This window comes from Ornithodoros turicata, chromosome 6 (genome assembly GCF_037126465.1).
Source record: "Ornithodoros turicata isolate Travis chromosome 6, ASM3712646v1, whole genome shotgun sequence".
In the NCBI taxonomy this organism is placed as follows: Eukaryota; Metazoa; Arthropoda; class Arachnida; order Ixodida; family Argasidae; genus Ornithodoros; species Ornithodoros turicata.
The window spans coordinates 51,396,317-51,416,761 of NC_088206.1; the positions used below are offsets into that span (position 1 = coordinate 51,396,317).

The window sequence follows — 20,445 nt, forward strand, 5'->3', positions numbered from 1 at the left end:
CACTGCTCAATCTATCGTCAGCCTATAGAAAGTCAATAGACAGGCAATGGCAGATATATGTTCCCTTTCTATGGCAGGTTGTCTATAGACTGTTGGTGCCAATCTCCCATTGACGGGCCAAAGAAAGAATACAAGGTAGTCCAAAGGATGTCTATAGACTTGAAACAGACAGGCTATATATTCAGTAGTCCAAAGGAAGTCTATTCAAGAAATCGAACGTCCAAAGGATGTCAATAGACTGGCTAAACTTATTTTTGTAAGGGTAATGTGCAGAAAAAATGGCTAGGAAGCAAGCGAGCTGGTGAAGATGATGCATATGTAAAACCCCGAGACTAGGGAACACAAAGGAACGTGTTTGTGTCTGTCCCTTCGTGTTCCCTAGTCTTGGGGTTTTACATCATGCATAATGTGCAGCTTTCCATTCACGCTTGATTGCCGTAGCAGTAATGCATGAAGGCCACTGCTAAGTCGTGTTGAGAAACACCACTTTATGTTTGCCATGTCTAAATGAAACGTTGATCAAAGGGAGGAAAAGGGGGAGTTGGTGATAGTTCATGTCGCTACAATGCAGCACTGAGACGGGACGAAGGGCGGTTAAAACAAGGAGACAAACGTATCTGCAAACTCTCAACTGACAGAAATTTATTTGCGCAGGCATATTTAAACAATCAAAAGGAAAATAGGGTGCGCACTAGCTACACAAAATTCTATGCCCCTAGTGTGGTCCACGTGGGCCCGCAAGGTCAACTCCACACTCCACGTTTAGAAACTCTTTTTCTAGGTCAGCGCAAGGGACGGGGCACTGATACAGTGCATCCCTTTTCTGTGAATACAAAAGGCTTCAATTATCTCCCGTACAGTTTTATCAGAGTTCTTGCACAGAACAGATGTTTTTTCGAAGCATGGTATGCACTCGCAGTCCCTACAGTGCAGGCCAAGGTGGCCTGATGGGGTGCGGCGTATTGTCGATGCATGTTCCATAAGTCGGACGTTCAAGCACCGCCCCGACTGACCAATATAGCACGCACCACAATCTAGAGGAATAGAATATATGCCGCCTAAGTCGCAGGCAACAAAAGGCTTCTTGTGGCGAATGCCACACCCGCAAACATTAGGTTCTTTATTAATGTGTGAGCAAAGACTTTGCAACTTGCGTGGAGCAGAGAATATAACCTGAATATCAAACCTGCCCGCAATCCTTTTTATATTGTGAGATACCATGTGTACATAGGGTATGACCACTGGCCTGGCAAGGGGCATGACAAAGGTCCTTTTCGGAGTAGATCCCCTAAGCGGCTTCAGTAAAGCCTCAGCAACATCTACTATCACATTCTCAGGAAATCCAGCACATCGCAGTCTGGTTATTTGGGTCTCGAAGCTACTGTTCAACATGTGCTGACACGATTTTACCAGAGCTGCACGCATTACTGATTTGGCCAAACCCCTCTTCACTAACGTGGAGTGAGCCGAAGCATATGGCAGGAGGCCTTTTTTGGACCTAGGGTTGTACTTATAGCAGACATGCTGTTGGGTCTTATGAATGAGAAGGTCTTTACTTTAACTTTACATTTTTTGGACCTTCTCATCCATAAGACCCAACAGCATATCTGCTATAAGTACAACCCTAGGTCCAAAAAAGGCCTCCTGCCATATGCTTCGGCACACTCCAAGTTAGTGAAGAGGGGTTTGGCCAAATCACACACACACACACACACACACAAGTAGAGATACGATCATCTACATCAGCTACAAACAAGACTGTGCTGTGCTATTTTATTCAATAATTGCATTGTTTATTTATTCATTTATTTTCCATACCCTCAGGGCCCCAAGGGCACAAAAGAGGGGAGGGGTTTGATACATAATGGAACATACGAGAAGCATAGTTACAACAAGGCGCGATGGGCAGTCACAAAGAATGTAGAATGCAACGCACTGGGATGGCACACAGGGCAGGGTCACAGACAGTAAGCATGTAATGATGTAAGCATGTAAGTGCACACTGGTGGGAAAATTATTAGACGTTGCAAATGAGCCACAGTCTGATGCCCCAAAATAAAATTGTGCTTATTTGTTCGAAGTCTCGCATTATCGAGGAAACACTTGTACACACCAGGTTGGAGACTTATCTGTTGTTCCATGCGCATTCTTTACAAGCTTCTCTCTCGACTTCATACTGGCATTGTAAACAATTTCACTAGCATTATCATCGCACCATTACATGTCAAACCATCACCACCACCAATGCCTAAAAACTCCCCACTGCTCATGCCATGCTCTGATACGGCTGCCACCAGCAAGTCATGCCCTAAAGAAGCGTATGAAGGCGGGGTAGTTGGTACCAATTCATGGAGTGTGGACAGCAGAAAGACGCGGATAACTCCACTAAACTCTGTGAAATCACTCCTTATTCAGGTTTTTAATTTAGGCTTCTTGTTCAGAAAGAATTTGCATAGTGATTCGGTTACACTTATCACTCTACTCTAACACAGATCACTCAACTTTGACTGTGAAAATGACATAAGAGGCCTGTGTGATGCCATGAGAAAGATAATTACCGCTGTACAATTGCGTAAACCTATTTAGTGAATTTTTCCTTCAGCAGCTCTTCACCGCTTTCTTGACATTTTTGTTTAGCTTTCCAGTCATGCAATACTTCTCGATAATTTACGCAACTAAGCAACTGGGCGTTCGAGGCTTACATGTTTGTGTCGTCGATATTTGTGGCCTGCCTCGGCTAATACTCGTTGCTTACACGTATGATAAACCTCTGAAAAATTATTGCACAGGCTGCATTTCTGCACTGTGTGGTTGTGTTTTGTGAGCACGTACAATTTGTATCAAGTCGCGTCTGCGTTAGCCCCTTTACAGCACTTGCCCATTGTAGAGACTGACGTTTCGACAGCCGTGTTAGCAAGAAAATGCCGGCAGCGTTTTATTCCTGCAGGAAAAGATTGTGCTATGTATTTGAGAAACCGCATACTGCTATGGGACAAGTTTTACGTACGATTTATCAATGTGCAACAGCGTCGACGATGGTATGTAACGACGAGTGACGTAAAACGAAATACAAATCACATTTTAAACTTTTTGTGGGATTCTGTGCATCGGGTTATCTTGGTGTTGAGTTACTACTCCAAGCAATTTCTCACTTCGGGGATAGAAGTAGGCATAATAAAATTAAGCTGGAACACCTCACCATTCATTCTGACTCGTCAAAGGCAAGCAAGCCACTCGAATTTGTGGAAACTCGAAAGTCAAGCAATATATGATATCTCTTTTCTGCTAGGAAGAAGATGACGGTGCTGCATATGCCTTTCTAACTGCACGTGCTACGTTCTTGCACTGGTTAAGCTATTGCAGATGGCACTAAGGATTATCCTCAATAAGTGTGCCAATGATGGCCAAGTATTGCTTCTCAACACAGGGAAAAACATCACTTTTACACAACAGGATCTCAGCAGAATTCCAGGTTTGGATTCAGCTCATCACGGTTCATGAATCCAAATAGGGGGCATATCATGATGGTAGAAGGGGAATGTTGACCACTGCTCAATCTATCGTCAGCCTATAGAAAGTCAATAGACAGGCAATGGCAGATATATGTTCCCTTTCTATGGCAGGTTGTCTATAGACTGTTGGTGCCAATCTCCCATTGACGGGCCAAAGAAAGGATACAAGGTAGTCCAAAGGATGTCTATAGACTTGAAACAGACAGGCTATATATTCAGTAGTCCAAAGGAAGTCTATTCAAGAAATCGAACGTCCAAAGGATGTCAATAGACTGGCTAAACTTATTTTTGTAAGGGTAATGTGCAGAAAAAATGGCTAGGAAGCAAGCGAGCTGGTGAAGATGATGCATATGTAAAACCCCGAGACTAGGGAACACAAAGGAACGTGTTTGTGTCTGTCCCTTCGTGTTCCCTAGTCTTGGGGTTTTACATCATGCATAATGTGCAGCTTTCCATTCACGCTTGATTGCCGTAGCAGTAATGCATGAAGGCCACTGCTAAGTCGTGTTGAGAATACACCACTTTATGTTTGCCATGTCTAAATGAAACGTTGATCAAAGGGAGGAAAAGGGGGAGTTGGTGATAGTTCATGTCGCTACAATGCAGCACTGAGACGGGACGAAGGGCGGTTAAAACAAGGAGACAAACGTATCTGCAAACTCTCAACTGACAGAAATTTATTTGCGCAGGCATATTTAAACAATCAAAAGGAAAATAGGGTGCGCACTAGCTACACAAAATTCTATGCCCCTAGTGTGGTCCACGTGGGCCCGCAAGGTCAACTCCACACTCCACGTTTAGAAACTCTTTTTCTAGGTCAGCGCAAGGGACGGGGCACTGATACAGTGCATCCCTTTTCTGTGAATACAAAAGGCTTCAATTATCTCCCGTACAGTTTTATCAGAGTTCTTGCACAGAACAGATGGTTTTTCGAAGCATGGTATGCACTCGCAGTCCCTACAGTGCAGGCCAAGGTGGCCTGATGGGGTGCGGCGTATTGTCGATGCATGTTCCATAAGTCGGACGTTCAAGCACCGCCCCGACTGACCAATATAGCACGCACCACAATCTAGAGGAATAGAATATATGCCGCCTAAGTCGCAGGCAACAAAAGGCTTCTTGTGGCGAATGCCACACCCGCAAACATTAGGTTCTTTATTAATGTGTGAGCAAAGACTTTGCAACTTGCGTGGAGCAGAGAATATAACCTGAATATCAAACCTGCCCGCAATCCTTTTTATATTGTGAGATACCATGTGTACATAGGGTATGACCACTGGCCTGGCAAGGGGCATGACAAAGGTCCTTTTCGGAGTAGATCCCCTAAGCGGCTTCAGTAAAGCCTCAGCAACATCTACTATCACATTCTCAGGAAATCCAGCACATCGCAGTCTGGTTATTTGGGTCTCGAAGCTACTGTTCAACATGTGCTGACACGATTTTACCAGAGCTGCACGCATTACTGATTTGGCCAAACCCCTCTTCACTAACGTGGAGTGAGCCGAAGCATATGGCAGGAGGCCTTTTTTGGACCTAGGGTTGTACTTATAGCAGACATGCTGTTGGGTCTTATGAATGAGAAGGTCTTTACTTTAACTTTACATTTTTTGGACCTTCTCATCCATAAGACCCAACAGCATATCTGCTATAAGTACAACCCTAGGTCCAAAAAAGGCCTCCTGCCATATGCTTCGGCACACTCCAAGTTAGTGAAGAGGGGTTTGGCCAAATCACACACACACACACACACACACACACACAAATAGAGATACGATGCTGAGATGGGGCTGATGCCGGCCAGCAGGCTGGGCGCTGCCCCAGTGCCACTTGTACGTGATGAGAGATGATGATGGATATGATAAGGGGTCCGGTAATCAAAGCAGGGTGGAGAGGCCAGTTGATGACAAGAAGTCCCAGAGGTGACGCAGACCTTGGCGTGTATGAGCTGGACTGGACCATGGGCCCAGCACCTTGCCTATGGTAAAGGGGCGATGATCGATCGCATGCAGTTCGTGCTGCAATATCGCAGTCCGGGCAGTCCATAAGTAGGTGGTGCAGGTCTGCACGCACACTGCATGCTGCACAAAGGTCCGAGGGCGCACGGCCAAGACTCTGCCTCATAACTGGTGTAAATGCAACATTCAGCCGCATGCGGTGAAGCAGGGATGCTTAGTGTCGCGGAAGGCGATGAGGAAGCGACAGTGAAAGAGAAGGATCCACTGCGTGGAGCAGAGAGTAGGGTGTAATGTCATGCAGCCACTGTGATCTTGTCTTGTCTGCAGAGAGAGCACGGACGAGGGCCTGATGACCACCTTCGGGCAAGATGATAGAGTGGGATGAAGCTATATGATGACCCCGCAGGGCCGCCCGGTCGGCCTCTCCATTGCCGGGTACGCCGACATGACCAGGTACCCACTGTAATACTACGCAGTGGCCCAGGTCTAGCAGCTCCTTGTAAGTTTCAAGCACGTCAGCAACAATGGACGCGAGAGGACCTCGAATGCCCATTGTTGCGAGGCATTGGATAGCAGCTTTCGAGTCTGTGTAGATGACCCATGGCCGAGATGAACACCGCAGGATCTTGTGCATGGCAAAGAGCAAAGCATGTAGCTCAGCACATGTTGACGACGTCAGATGCGAGAGACGGAAGATAGCAGTTATGTCTTCGGACGGAATAATATAGGCGAATGCAGAGCTGGATTTTGTGGACGAGCCATCCGTAAAAACAGGAGTAAAGCCTGCATACAGCTCGCTCATCATATCCAGTGTGAGCGCCTTGGACACTCCTGCAGCGACATCATCCTTTCTCTGCAGCCCGGGAACGGATACTGAAGCAGATGGCAGAGGGAGGGTCCAAGGTGGAGTTGAACGCGCCTGGGGTTCAACTTGAAAACGTGGCAGGTGAGGCTTTAGCTGTTGAATGCAGGACCTGAACTTGTTATTCCTGCGACGGGAAAGCTTCAGCAGTAAAGGGTGGTGCCGGTGATGAGCCAACAAACGGAGATAGTGACGGCTCGTCTCATTAAAGCGCTGGATAGCAAGCGGAGTCTCTCTCGCTTCTGCCATGACTAAACAAGTATCCGTTGTTCTTGGCACGCCCAGGCACACACGAAGGCTACGTGCCAAAAGACACTGAAGCTTGGACTCGGAGGATGGCGAAATCCCGTGTAATACTGGAAGGCTGTATAGGAGCGGACCACGCACCAAGGCTCGATGAATGGCCAAAAGAGATCGCGCATCGCAGCCCCACATGAGGTGGAGGTGGTGAGGTGGTGGCCAAATCAGTAATGCGTGCAGCTCTGGTAAAATCGTGTCAGCACATGTTGAACAGTAGCTTCGAGACCCAAATAACCAGACTGAGATGTGCTGGATTTCCTGAGAATGTGCTAGTAGATGTTGCTGAGGCCTTACTGAAGCAGCTTAGGGGATCTACTCCGAAATGGACCTTTCTCATGCCCCTTGCCAGGCCAGTGGTCATACCCTATGTACACAGGGTATCTCACAATATAAAAAGGATTGCGGGCAGGTTTGATATTCAGGTTATATTCTCTGCTCCACGCAAGTTGCAAAGTCTTTGCTCACACATTAATAAAGAACCTAATGTTTGGGGGTGTGGCATTCGCCAGAAGAAGCCTTTTGTTGCCTGCGACGTAGGCGCCATATATTATATGGCGCCTAAGTCGCTAATATATATATATATATATATATTTTTTTTTTCGGACGTTAATAAAAAGCCAAATCTTCCTGTTTCTCGTCATTTCAACCAGTCTGGTCATTCAATAAATGACGTTGCCATTTTTATTCTTCAATCAAACTTTACCTCCGATAGAGGCAGGGAACAACGCGAGTCTTACCTCATTTACAAATTCCAATCAATCATTAACGAAGATCCCGGTGTACTTTCAACAGTAAGGAATCTGGTCGTCTAGATGGGATATACTTTCCCATTTTTTTCCCTTTTATTTTCCTTTTTTTTTCTTTTCAGCTATGTCCTCAGTACAGCTCACCCTGAGCTGGCTCCCCAAGAAAGATGACATCACCACCCGGACTTGACCTTGCGGAATGTTCCAGAATATGACTCAGACAACTGCCACGTGGCATACTTGCGCCGATTGTGACGTCACCCAGGAAACCTATTTAAGCAATATGCAACCCTTGTACCTCTTTTGTCCTGACGAAGACAGTGCCACTGTCGAAACGTCGACCATTCTTTTTTTAATCTATGTGTTAAATTGCCCATTAAATAATTTAGTTTTTGTTAACGTTCCTGTAATCTGTAGTCCAAGTCTTATTATTTCACTTTTATTCAACTTCGTAGCCGTCTGATATATTAACCTATTTGTTCTATATATATATATATATATTATATATATATTATATTATATATTCTATTCCTCTAGATTGTGGTGCGTGCTATATTGGTCAGTCGGGGCGGTGCTTGAACGTCCGACTTATGGAACATGCATCGACTATACGCCGCACTCCATCAGGCCACCTTGGCCTGCACTGTAGGGACTGCGAGTGCATACCATGCTTCGAAAAAACATCTGTTCTGTGCAAGAACTCTGATAAGACTGTACGGGAGATAACTGAAGCCTTTTGTATTCACAGAAAAGGGATGCACTGTATCAGTGCCCTGTCCCTTGCGCTGACTGACCTAGAAAAAGGGTTTCTAAACGTGGAGTGTGGGGTTGACCTTGCGGGCCCACGTGGACCACACTAGGGGCATAGAATTTTGTGTAGCTAGTGCGCCACGTATTTTCCTTTTGATTGTTTAAATATGCCTGCGCAAATAAATTCCTGTCAGTTGAGAGTTTGCAGATACGTTTGTCTCCTTGTTTTAACCGCTCTTCGTCCCGTCTCAGTGCTGCATTGTAGCGACATAAATGAAACATACCTGACCTGATCCAAATTAACCGTTCTGAGTCTGGAACACACAAAGAGAAAAACGCAACACACGCCACAACATTAACAGATAGGCAAATGAGCTGTAGCGAGCTCCACCTTGGGGCAAAGTCAACAAGTAATTCACCAAAAGTCAATGAGCGCCTGAAATGTAACATCTCTGACTGGTAGCAGGACGGTCCACGTTCAATTCCTGGTGCTAGCACTGACTGGCTTTTTCATGAATTATTTGTTGAAGTTTCGGTGTGCTTGAGAACCACTCGTCAACCATAGTATCCTCATGAGGTGATGAGGGTTTGTCATCCCAAAGAGACTCCCTTTCTGGCATGTGTCCTTATGGATGCTCATGACTGCAGAAAAAAAAATAAAGAAAGAGCACTTAATGACAAGAAATGGATAGTCGTATTTACTGTATAATGATTGTGCACAACAGAAAGAAGACTTTCGCACAGAAGGCTGTACTTCTCGAGGTCTAACATCAAGTTACAAAATTCCAGAATATATAAGACATGTTGTAAGGTAGAGAACAAGTAGAGTTATTGAGTTATCGAGTTGTGTTGAGGGGGGAGTTGTACCCCCTTTTTATTTTATTATATATGATTGTACAATTATTTTTATGTCTGTACCAACCCTCGCTCTCTACATTACAACATGTTTTATATATTCTGGAATTTTGTAACTTCATGTTAGACGTTAACAAGAGCAGCCTTGTGCACGAAAGTCTCGTCTCATTAAAGTTTAGATGCTCTCAACAGTCTTCTTTCTGTTGTGAATCTCTATTGCAGCGTACCTGCACATTGCTGTTCTACGTACTGTGACTTTGCACTAAGAGTATGGACTTTGGGTAAAAAGACTACACAGCACTGTTCAGGTACTTTTTTCCTATCGAACAGTATGTATGTATGCAGTATGCACACAGTATTTGTGCACCGGACGCACTAAAAACGTAATGAATGTGGCATTGCCCACAGTAATGCACCAAATTCAACACAATTATTGTAGAATCCAGGTATTTTAGCTTACATGTCAATCCAGTACCACATCCAGTGTGAAGTTGTGACAAATAAATAGTTTCCATTTTTCTTAGCTCTCAGAACACAGACAGTGAATTAATAAGAGTAGACAATGTTAACATGAATTCTAGGGCTATTCTTCAATTAAAGATTCAGAGATAGTAAAGGCACCTTCCTCAATGGACGTTGATGACACTGAAAATTCTAAAACGTTATCAGAGGCGACATCAGCTTCTGTGTGTCAAAGGATTGTATGTCCAACAGCAATCCAGTTAACAGTAACAAAAATGTGCAAAAGGCAAATTAACTGAACTAATGTAATGTACCTTCTATATCAGACAGTGAAGCTTGTAACACCCCATCCACAGGAACCAGTGTCCAGGCAGCAAAAGTGCTTGAAGTGGGAGGTAGCAGCTAATTGGAATAGCGACCTTTGTTTTCCACCCTGAAAGCACAGGTTGTAATCAGGGTGTCGAACCGAACCCGAACCGAAAACCGTACCCGAACCGTTAATTTTGCCGGAACCGTACCCGAACCCGAACCGAAATTTTCATGACACTGTTGAACCCGAACCGGAGCAGAACCGTAAAAAGTAATAGCGGTAACCGGTTCGCAACAAAACGGTTCGGACATAAAAGAAGTCAGCATAAGAGTTCCTCTCAATCCCAGGACGAAGACACATTGGTATCATCATCAAACGTCCACATCATGAATTTCGGAAATTATCACCTAACAGACAAACGAGGACATATAGTAAGTATACTCTCAGCGTCTTTTTAACACGCTGAAGCGCAGTTGTCCTTGTGAGCGCCGTGTCTAGCGCCCCACGCACGCGCTGCGGCGTCGACTCTTCAGAGACGAGGCGCCAAGCGGACGAATGAAACAGGAATGGAGTAGGCCAGTTATGTAGCTCTATAGGACGAATATGTGATTAAGTAAGCTCCCAACATTTTCCTTTACACCTGAGCAGTAAAAATTACACTAGTTAGAAACATGAGAAGTGGAGAAGTAGCGTACGCAGAAGAGTGCCTGTTTGAATGGTCGTGGTTTGAAAAGTAAATGCAGTTCTGCTTATTGGTAGTGCAGTTGTGTCGCCTGTTGCCTTGCCTTTGTCTTGCATTTGCCTTTGTGTTGTGGATTAACTAGTACACTGCTGTGAGCTCGGACAGAATAAGGCTGGCAGGCTTATTTTCGACATGCTTCAGTACGGTTTCAGATCGATTCACGCTGCGAATGCAGTCTGCCGGCAAGTACCGTCGTCTATGTAACGCTGTCCATCTTATTAGGCTTCCTTTAAGTGTATCTTGCTGGTACTGTGCGTGTGCAAAAAGAGATTTTAGGAACAGAAAGTAGCAGGTCTACGACCGCTCATCCATTTCTCCTTTCTCTCGCTACAGTGAGTACCTGACCGCTAAAAACGTCAATGCAGGCAACAGCGGTACGCTATTAGCCACGCATTTCCTGATAAAAGCAGTTTTATGGAACATATAAAATAGAAGCGTTGAACCAGTTCGTGAACCGGTTCGAGATTGAGAACCGGTTTGCGAACCGGTTCGATTTTTGGCATGGCCGAACCGGAACTGAACCGGAACGAAATCAAAGCAACGCGAACCCGTACCAGAACCGAACCCGTATTGTTTGCGGTTCGACACCCTGGTTGTAACTGTGAGGGCAGACTTAAAAGTGGTGTCAAGATGTCTGCATGCGAGTGCACATGAAAAGTTGAACATACGTGAATACTCAAATTATAACATCACGTTGTCATACCTGTTGGTGGAGGTAGACTGCAACTAATGTGTCAGCAATTGAAGATGAAAGATGAGCACTGAGTCTTGAATGAGTCTTGAATGAAAGATGAGGCTTGAAAGATGAGCACTGGGCACAGAGGGTTCTAATAATAGGTTCTCTACTTCATGTGGACCAACGTACAGGTTGGGACAAAAGTTTACAGAACGCGTGAGCGACGTACCTTTTCTTCGGTGCGACACCCTTAGCGGCTGCCGGAAGAGGGTGAGTTCACTGTCTCGGAGGGGTGGAAGGGTGCGCTGCTAGCGACACACAGTGGTAGTTCCGGTGTCGCTGGGAAGTGGAAACTACCGCTGTGTGTCGCTAACAGCGGACCCTTTCACCCCTCCGAAACGGTGAACTCACCCCCTTCCGGTGGCCGCTAGGCTGTCACACCTGAGAAAAAGTATGCCGCTCGCGTGTTCCGTAAACTTTTGCTCCAACCTCTAGCTTCGATTGCTCATCTTAGCTATCGCGCAACCTTTGGTGACGATGACGCAAATGAAAAACTCGACGTCGTAAGGTTTTTATACGACTTTGCCAAATTGCGGAACATTTTATGCCCGGACAACACCTTCACCCTGACACCGAACGCAAGCCTTGAATTTCCGAGCTGTTAGGGTGACAACCCTAAGAAGGTACAAAATATGAATATGTAAGCCCATTCCTACCCATCGGAACCTCTTTTTCCGTTTTTCTTTTTTTTTTTGTGTGTGTGTGTGGTACGCGCAAGTGTCTACAAGGTGTATTCCCGCATTAAACATCTGCTCATGGAGACATTTTCCCGCTTCCAAGGCAGGTTCCTGAGTCACGAACAGCAATGTCTGTTTTATGCAATTATTATACCTGTGACTGAAAGTAGACCACTCTTGCTAAACAACTGAACAGGCTGAACGGAGTACGTTCACCAAGCTACCATTTCCAGACAGGAGAATCTTTCGCATTTTCAGTGATAGCTGTCTTTGAGCCAGACATGTACAAGATACTCAAAAATGTATTTAAGATAAGATAATAAATGCTAATGTTAGAATGTCATTAAGGTAGAGTATAGATACATGAAAATTAAAGTAACTAAGATAGAGAACAAAATATATCAAAAAGTATTTGAAATACAGTTAAGATACTACTTATCCTTCAACGCAAAAAGGCACGGGTCACTGGTCAATGCGTCAAGTCGCCGCTATGTGACATGAATCACCTAAACCCCGCGTACAACGCTAGCCGCCGCTGTGTGATAGGAGTCATCTGAACACAAGTCCCAAAAAGATGACAAAGAGATACCACATAACTCCACTAAGTATATGTGACCCAGTACAAAGCAAACTTCTAGCAGGTCCCTGCTCGGCGAGGTCAGAATTCAGCGTCACCGCGTCAGGGCACACGTAACAGAACCCTCACAGGCCAAGGATTAGTATACATGGGGCAAGATCTCTAAATGAAGACTTCGAAGAAGGGCCAGTGTCCGGGTCAAGTCCGAGGGGCTCAGGAAATTTCCACTGAACAAGCAAGACAATGGAAGACTAGACACAGAGAGAGAGAGAGAGAGAGAGAGAATATATGATGACGATGATATGGGGGGGGGATGACTTCCGCTCATTGAGCAGAATGCTACCCCAGAAAGTTTGAGAGGGATATTCAAAATATGTAATTAGAGTATTGAGTAGAAAATAATTTATAAAATAAAATATTTTAAGTATTTTAAATAGAGTAGAAATACGCAAAACAAAAAGTATTGAGTAGAGTACCAAAATACCACAAATTGTATTTAAAATACAGTATTTTAAATACAATACTCCAAATACGTACACGTCTGCTTTGAGCCGAGCACACTTGACAAAATCTTGTCATGCAACTTGGCAATACCCGAGGTAACCTAACATCATCAATTCATCATATAAGTGAAATAAGTATTAGAATTTATAACTATTTTTCTTTTACTGGACACATGATCACCTGCGTATGACGATTCCTAATGTAGTTGTTTTTTTTATATTTATTTAATTATTTCAATGCTTCACCTTTATCTCGAGAATCCTGGCGGAACTGATGTCGGATAACAAAGTTGTTCATCCATCAGTTGGACACCGACCCGACCCGACCCAACCCGCGAGGCAGACTTTTGTGTTATTATTGCAATGTTTTCGTTATTTTGTTTTTCTTTTTTAAACAGTAGGTAACCTATTGTAACTTTTCCACACTTCTTGTGACAGGAAGCAGCAGCATTTCTTCCGTAGAGACATTTTCCTGGTCAAGGCACCTTAATTGTAAGAGCGATAAAACCCCGGTGCAGGGGACACAGAGAGACAAAACAGACGAAGCACACCTTAATTGCCTGATTCTGTCCTGCTTTCTTGCTTTTTTCAGTTTGTCATAAATGGATATGCTATACCATGAGGATATTTTCAGTGTGGGCAGTACAATTTTGGAGGGTAAACAAATAGGCACAGCGAAACCAAAACTGTCTGCCCTGTCAGATATATGACACTTCTGGAGTCATTTTGATAAACAACGTCACGTTTCAGTGACTTTAGATCTATTTAATGAATCTTAGTACGTCTACACCAGCCTACAGAGTAGTCATTTAGACATAACAGATTACGGATCTGGAAGGGTTACGTTTCACAGCAAAATCATCCAGTTCAATCAAACTATATTATTTTTCGAAAACGCCGCCTCTGTATTCGTAACACCAAAGAAAATGACGTCAAGTTGCCTTATTTAATACAATTTGTCAAAGATAAATACCGTATTCGTTTCTCAAACATTTCAGAACATGTTTTCCAGGCAACGATAGAGTATAGACAGGGGTGACACACAAACAGATTTTCCTCGCTGTTCGTGAAGGCACGTGGTCGCTGATCTTCCATTTTTGAGCGTCATGTCTGCGGCCGGAGCTACAGTTTGCTACAGACAACCAACGATCGGAAAAATGCGGGGAAAAATTGGGACAAAAAATACGATCGGAAAGGTTAAAACTTCGCTACCCGACAGCGGCGCGCCGATCGACTGAAACGGCAGCAGCGAGCATAAATTGACCGGCGGCGTGGCGGCGCGGCGCACACCTCTACGTGCTGTCCGTTCGGCGGGAAGAGTCGCATTGTGGCACAGAACCAAATTCTTTTCGTTTGGTTTGCTGGCCGTTGTCTGCACTGTTTCCTTCATCCATGATTTGGACAACAAAGTACAGGTGCAGCTCAGCAACCCATACGAAAAGCAGCAACTTCTCCACGAGTGTACGCGGGGTCGGTCGTGTCAACCTCGATCGGCTAGTTCAGTATTTCACCGCCGCGCGGCGTCAATTTAACAGAAAAGCGAATACCTCTTCCCTCGACGTTAACGAGGTGGGGACCATGAAGGAAAGAAACATAGGAGGGGCGGTTTCCAAGTGATATCCGTGGAACCCTTCTGGCGGTCGAACCAAAACCGCCATTATTTCCTGCCCGCCATGTGACTTTCTTTTCAGTTTCGGTTTGGATCGCTTTGTTACGTGCGTTGGTGTCCGTGTCATTATTCGCGTTAGTAATTCTATGCCACCTTTTATATGCTTATTCTTTTATACTGACCTCCTTACAGCACCAAATTCAGACGGATCACTTTTCATCAATTGAGATCGCCGTTGTGTTTGGGTCATGTGTGCGGCTAGGTGGTAGTCAGGACTATCCAACAACCCTACGCGCCGGAGGAGAGCGATCCGACAGCCCCCCCCCCCCCCTTCCCTCGGGCGGGTCAATATAAAAGAGTACGCGTTAGACGTGTGCGCCGAAAACTATTTTTCTGGCGGCGGCGTCCCGCACATTTCCGAACCGGCGTCAGCGTCACACCGATCTCCTTTCGTCGGCGTGGCTCACTATTTCTTTTTTGTGTGTGTGTGTGTGAATTCGGGTGGTCATTTCGTGACAACACGACCTATCGCTTGCAAGTTCATAGGTCGGCGCTCGCGCCAGATCACGTGACCGTTGCCACCCGAATCCGAGTACCAGGAATCTAGCGCTTTTAGTAGCTGGGATCACGGTAGGGACATCGCGGTTGCTCGTCTTCGATGGTGGTGGTGGAGGTGATGGAACTGCTTGCCTGGAATGCCATCACCGTAACCACTAGACCACGGGAGGCTCGTTTTCGGGTTCCGTCGTCTGCTTACCCTATGTGAACATCGACGTGCGGGCCAATGACGGCACACGCCACCCTGCCGGTGACGACCGCGATGTGATGATGTGACGACACCGGATGTAACTTAGCAATCCGCTGCTCGGTCGCTTCAAAGCCGGGCGGAAAAAGTGCTAGCTGGCAATAGACCTCTTCCTCTTTGTAAACAAATAACGTCATAGTGTTCGACAGCGCCACCAATTTGGTAGAGTTGAACTGCGCTCGAAGTTAGAGGCGAACAAGGTCGCGCCCGAAAGCCACGGTCTTGAGGGAATTACGATGATCCCTGACAGGGACGCGGCCTTCGGTCCTACAGCCTATCAATAGGAGGCAGCGAACAAATGCCCACTCGTAGAACCCAGCCTTCCCCTCCCCTCCCGATTTGTTTTGGTTTCAGTCTGTCTACCAACCTCATGATGACGTTTTCCGTATAGAGGTCTATTCCTGGCGCTCGGAAAGCGCCACGAGTACACACGAGATGACTACGTTTTGACGAAGCGAACGCAGTTGCTCGGAATGTGGCAAAAAAAAGAAAAGAAAAAAGAAAGAAAGAAAAAGGACCTGCCAGGAATTGACCACGCCAATTCGCCATTTGTTTTCTCTTCGCAGTTACAAGATGCGCATCACTTAGTTGCAAGAAATACGTAGGGATTATGAATGCGAGTTGGTAAAATGTGTAATCACGTAAAATCACGTTGCGTTTATTGACCGTTACGGTGTTGAGAAAGGTAGGTGTGGACGCGATCACATGATCGATTCACGCAAGCTGCCGCTAAAGTGCCCACAGTTTTACTTACTTATCTGTAAAAGAAATAAACCTAAGACATAATAGGGCCTATCGGGAACGATTGACTGATAATGATTGCCTGAAAAGATCATGACAGTACAGGTTGCTGAAAAATGAGTGACAGCTCAACGCTAGAGGTCCAACGTGATAAGGGTGCACTGACTGATAGAGATAGGCTGTTGGCTACTATTTGCTGAGAAAGATTGTCGAACTAGTTCCCTCCATCACAAATAATCAGTCCTTATCAGAAACCACAGAGAACTGATCATGCCCTATCAATCAGTCATATCTAGCCTACACTCCAAGCAGCAAAATGTACTGAAAGTCGAGTGCAATAGGGGCGGACGGGTAGGTGGAAGGCCTTGAACAGACCCGCGAAACTAAAGAATATTGATAAGACACATACCGTCCACCCCTACTGCACTCAACTTTCAGTACATTGTGCTGCTTGGGACAGTGCCACCCATTATCTCTCAGTATCGTTATCAGTAGCCAGTGTTGTACCCGCTACCCAAAACTAACATCGTTCAGTGCCTCAGCCGTCTCGCCCGCGCGGGCCACAGCGTTTGGCTTTAGTGTGTCCCCGGTCACACAGGCCTCCCCGGCAACACATCCGCCGACGCCGCTGCGAAGCAGGCCCACACCTCTGCACCATTGCTATCGGTCCCGCTATCACCCTCGTCATGCCGACTCCACATACGCCGCATGTGCGCCCAGCACACTCGCCTCTTCACTGAGAGCGCCGTCCCAGCCCGCACTTTCCTTCATTCCATCGATCCCAAGATGGATCTCACCGTCCCACTGAGCCTCTCTCGAAGGGTGAGCTCACTCCTTCACCGCTTACGACTCAACGTCGCTAAGACCCCATCGCGCCAGTTCCTCATGGGCAACATAGGTTCTCCACTATGCACGAAATGTGATGTGGTGGCGGACACTACCCACCTCCTCCTGCACTGCCGCCTTTACTCCTCAGCCAGAGCCGCACTTGAGCAACAGCTCACACACCTCGGCCTGCACCTCACGCTGCGGACCTTACTCGGCCCCGTGCAGCGCGCCCGACAGTGCGTAGTCACCAGACTGCTCCTCCGTTACCGCGCTGCAACCGACCTACTGGTCGCCCTGTGAACCGGACTGTGCCCGCCTGGGTACTCGCTCTCTGTTTTCTTTTTTTTGGGGGGGGGGGGGGGGGAATAGCAAGCCGACACCCTGTCTGGCTGACCTTTCCCTCGTTCCTCTTCTTTGTTATTATTAAACATATACCCCCCCCCCCAAAACTAAGTAACGAAATACCGCTAGCCACTACACCACAGAAAAGTAACGCAATACTATAGTATCGCTACAAATTTGACAAAAAGCAACGAGATACCGTTACCAAGTAAAAGTAACGTAAATACTATGCCGCTACATATCCGCTACCGTACCGTTCTCTATGCAGTACCTTACCGAAGGTATCCCTTTGTCGAATGTGCCTAAAGACGGTGCAATATTTAAGTTCCCTCACATAGCCCGCACGCAGCATTAGCTATGTATACCACTACATACAGCCAACATATATTATTTTACATTGATCTCGACCCTGAGGTGATGCGCATTTAGGACATAATTTAATAGCGGCATGTGGACATTTTTCCAGTCAGCATGTTTGCAACACAAGACGATTTTTCTGCAGTGATAGTATTTTGTCCGAGATATCCGTGCAACAGCGATTATAAGCGACCACACGTGGAGTCATCAATAAGTGGCTACCATGAGGTGAAAACAAATGGCCTAATGTTTGCTCTCGCTAAGGCATACGCCGTGCTGTTGGCACACTGCACCAAAGCTTAGGTCTCACAGGAACTATAGGAGTTCGTGTTGTTGCCTGTCCCCTGCTTCTCTTCTTCCAGCCACACGACGGCTTCCCTTACAAAGCGTTTAACTATACGAAAATCTACGTCTAATGTGCTTTTGCGGGAGTATGAGCTTCTCTGTAAGAGTCTACCTGTGAGAGATCACCTCCGTAAGGAAACATTTCGAGAGAGAAAAATATTACGTAGCTTCCCTGAACATGCCAAACGCTGTCAGCAGTACGTCACCACGCAAGTGTGCAAAGAGCCGACTCCCGGATAATAATATTATTTATTTATTTGGCGTGGCTCATATACCCGCAGTGTACGGCGGCAACCGCATGGAGGACTTTGCCAACTGGATGGCAGCAGAACTTGAAAGGAACGGTGACCTACTAAGCGAACAATAGACGACGGACCGATGAGCCGGTTTGAGCCAATGATAGATATTTAGTCTGAGGAGAGGAAATGACAGCACCCAACGGAACCGTGTGCGCCAATGAAAACACGCTTCATAAGAAATGCCACAAGCACATGACAAAGTCACCTGTGACTATGCCTGTGACCGCTTTTTTTTTTTCGGGCTTTGCCCTCTTCGGCCTGCCTCCTAGAAGGACACGCAGGTGGCCCGTCGCGCGGACTTCGACGTGGATGTATTAATATCAGAGGTTTCAAGGAGGCTACCCCTTTGGAACGTCAAACTTGTTCAGTATAAGGACATCAACTTAAAACATATATTTTGGCAGGACGTGGCAAGGTTTGTGCAAGGCGAAGGTGACTAAATGAAACATACAAATATTGTTTGTGGCACATGGCAAATCGGGAATGTGTTAGGAGATAACGGTAACAAAAATGCACTCTGATATTTCTTTAGTGAGCATTGCTAGAAACACACATAAGCCAACATTCTCTTCGTATCTCAAAATTTCTTGCAATTTCTTGATTTCTAGATGTTACTAGCACCGTACTTTTTCAAGAACCGATAAAATGTCATTTATGTTACTAAACAATGCGTACAGCAGTTTACTACAATAAACATTGCCACATCGCGTGCAACCAGAGGTGGTAAACGCTAGGCCGACGCTTCACCATGACAACCTCAACTGGACATTCTGCCCCGCAGTTGCTTACGACGTGAATGATCTGGCTGCGTTACTGGACAGTATCCCTGCGCATTACGTAGTCTGCGGAGACCTCAACGCCCACAACACGATCTGGGGCAGTGCACGCACGGACACCCGAGGTATGCGACTGGCGGCCCTCTTTAAGAGCCGGGACCTCTACATTTTGAACGACGGTTCCCCGACATACGTGCAGTCGACTCAGCTCTCATCATGCCTGGATCTCACTGTTGTGTCGGCCTCGGTTGCACGGCTCTTCAGATGGCAAGTCAATACAGACACCTTCGGAAGTGACCACTTCCCAATCTTGATCAGCGTACATGACGCACCGCGCAGCCCGGCTGGACATCTCGTCAAGCGGACCGACTGGCGGTCGTACAGATGCTTAGCCCTCTTAGCCCTCCTCGTACAGTGCTTAGCCCTCTTCTTTTCAACATCGTTATGGCTTCCCTACCGGCACTCCTACGCGACCACACCAATATCACAGTCTACGCGGACGACATCTGCCTCTGGACGTCCAGCCTGCGCCGCGATGTGATCCAACGCCGTCTCCAAGGAGCCCTCAGTAGTAGTGTATCAGCTCAAGTATCCGGAAACTCACACAGTCGCCTGGACGCCATTAATTAGCAATTAGAGCAATTTGGGACCCCCCCACAGTAATTAGGATCATTCAGGGAGTCATTACACTAATTGGGGATCATCTAAGACGTGTCCAGACCACTGTGTGAGTTTCCGGCTACTTGAGCTGATAAAAAATAAAAAAATAGGTAGAAAATAAAATGAAAAGATAGAAATAGAGTGGAGAGAAGGAGTTTAGTTGAAGATCAACGACGTCATCTTGAAGAAAGCGGCCCGGAACGGCCGCTGACCGTCGCTGGCAACGGAGCACAGAGGCAGGTTGCAAAGCATCGCAGCACCAGTTCCGGACATCCTGTGACGTCAGCTGTGACGTCATCATGGCATGTCTAGGCAAGTTAGGACAGCTCTGGACATGCAAGAAGAAAAACACTCGTAATACAGAGGCTGGAAAAGCAAGAGTATGCAAACCATCAATAGCTAACAACAAAGAGAATTAATTACACAACAAATGAGCCCACCAGAACAGGAGCGCAGAACCATGCGACTGCTCCATCCGAGAGGCAGGCAGAGAACTGACTCGTAATGGTTTTTTCTCCTGTATAAAGCCCCGCAGCTGCACCCCCTAGCGGTTACTTTCTCAACTAATCTCACAACAAAATTATTAAGAATCACGCCAGCGCTACTCCCGTTCCCAAGGCAGAAGCTGATAGAAAATGTCGGGGATGCCCGGACAACAGCAACCAGCACCCGACGTGCACGGGCACGAAAATCGCA

At 46.2% G+C, this 20,445-nt stretch overlaps 1 protein-coding gene across 4 annotated transcripts in view; it reads left to right on the plus strand.

Annotated features, from left to right (window-relative positions):
• Positions 1–20,445, plus strand: part of LOC135396682 (lactosylceramide 4-alpha-galactosyltransferase-like) — an 88,894-nt gene that overhangs the window by 11,833 nt on the left and 56,616 nt on the right. Inside the window, exon 2 of one of the 4 annotated variants that reach the window (XM_064627780.1) lies at positions 9,203–9,288. The exons of 2 other annotated variants lie outside the window; for them this stretch is intronic. The gene's annotated coding sequence lies outside the window, so the exon portion shown is untranslated. Of the gene's footprint in view, positions 1–3,272; positions 3,473–9,202; positions 9,289–20,445 lie in introns of those variants that run through there. One more of the 4 variants, XM_064627781.1, reaches the window with a different exon arrangement.